The sequence below is a fragment of the Myodes glareolus genome, chromosome 2 (assembly GCF_982192425.1).
Source record: "Myodes glareolus chromosome 2, mMyoGla1.1, whole genome shotgun sequence".
NCBI lineage: Eukaryota > Metazoa > Chordata > Mammalia > Rodentia > Cricetidae > Myodes > Myodes glareolus.
In genome coordinates this window covers 58,337,600-58,339,238 of record NC_142027.1, presented here as the reverse complement: position 1 = coordinate 58,339,238, position 1,639 = coordinate 58,337,600, and the positions used below count along the sequence as shown (strand labels likewise).

At 37.9% G+C, this 1,639-nt stretch overlaps 1 pseudogene; it reads left to right on the top strand.

Moving 5' to 3' along the window:
• The first annotated feature begins 746 nt into the window (after window positions 1-746).
• On the top strand, window positions 747-1,294 carry LOC125413178 (ADP-ribosylation factor-related protein 1-like; annotated as a pseudogene).
• Window positions 1,295-1,639: the final 345 nt, after the last annotated feature.

Here is a 1,639-nt window from a genome sequence, read left to right as displayed (position 1 = left end):
AAAATATGACTTTATTTGAAAATTGTATTTTTGAAAATATATTAAGCTAAGCAGATAATATGAGCTCATCCTGGATTCACAGATGGTTCTGAATCATAAAGGAAAAAAATGGAGATATTGGTTACTAACAAAAGATGATTCAAGCGAGATGATTTTCAGATTACCTATGGATTCATAATTTTCTGAATAGATAAGAAGTCCTCTAATAGTCCCTAAGCATAGGGTTATGATTATAGTTAGTAAAAAAAAATTCATGTGATGAGCCTAATCCCTTGTGTAGTTAGTATCTGATGACTGAATGGCAGTTTTCGTTGTGATTATTGCTGTTTTGCTATATATATTGCTTACTATATAGCCTCATCACATCTTTGCAATTAAATTTCTAGTATACCTATTTATTGGCCAAACTACATAATTTGTTATGCTTTAAAATAATTAGCCTTAATAGAATGTGTTTTATAATGATGAAAGAAATACAACAGAAAGGAAGAATTATGAGTAATCTGGAAAAATATTCTGAATAGTATAATTTCTGCTACACACTTCTAAGTAATCACAGATTAAAGAAACATTAAGAAAAATCGGTAAGTATTCTGAGTGAAATTAAATTAAAATACACGGAATATCACTGAAGAAGTTACAGAGATGGAGAAAAAGAAAGGTTTAAACTAAATCACCATCGCGAGGTCGGTGGGGTTTGCAGCTGAGGCTCCCAGATTTGAGCAGGTGCAGGGTGCCAGGGCAGGATGCATACACTGCATTCAGGGTTGTACAAGTACATGTTCCAGAAGGATGAATACTGCATCCTGATCCTGGTCCTAAACAATGCTGGGAAGACAACCTTCTTTGGACAATCAAAAACGTGGTTTAACAAAACCTACAAGGGGATGAATCTATCCAAAATCTACTGTGGGTCTAAACATTGGCACCGTGGACGTGCGGAAGACTTGTCTCATGTTCTGGAACTTAGGTGAGCAAGAAGAGCTACAATCTTTGTGGAACAAGTACTATGCAAAATGCCATGGCATCATCTATGTCATTGATTCCACTGATGGGGAGAGACTTTCAGAATCCAAAGAGGCATTTGAAAAGGTGGTTTTGAGTGAAGCACTGGATGGTATCCTCATCCTGGTGTTGGCCAACAAGCAGAATGTGGAGACCTGCCTCTCCATTCCTGACATCAAGACTACATTCAGTGACTGTACTTGCAAGATTGGCCAACAAGTTTGTCTGCCCCCGGCCTGCACTGCTCTCACAGGCAAAGGAGTTTGAAAGTGCATCAAATGGATGGTGAAGTGTGTCATGAGGAAGGTTCACCAGCCACCACGGTAGAGGAGCATCACACAAGCACTGTCAGTTTCAGTCTTGGGACTATTCATCCCTGGTGGTGGAAGAATACTCCCTGCTGGCTGTGTGCCACCAATGCTGGGGTTGAGCTGGCTATGTTTGTTCATTCATTTATTTGCTTTATGTTTTCTCTAAAAAAAAAAACAAGATGCAAGGGTGGAGATGATTTTCATATTACCTGTGGATCCATAAGTTTCTGAATAAATGAGAAGTTCTCTCATAGTCCCTAAACATAGTGTTCTACATATGCTAAGTCTATTGAATGTTGTTACATCTTTTTAATCCAAATAAA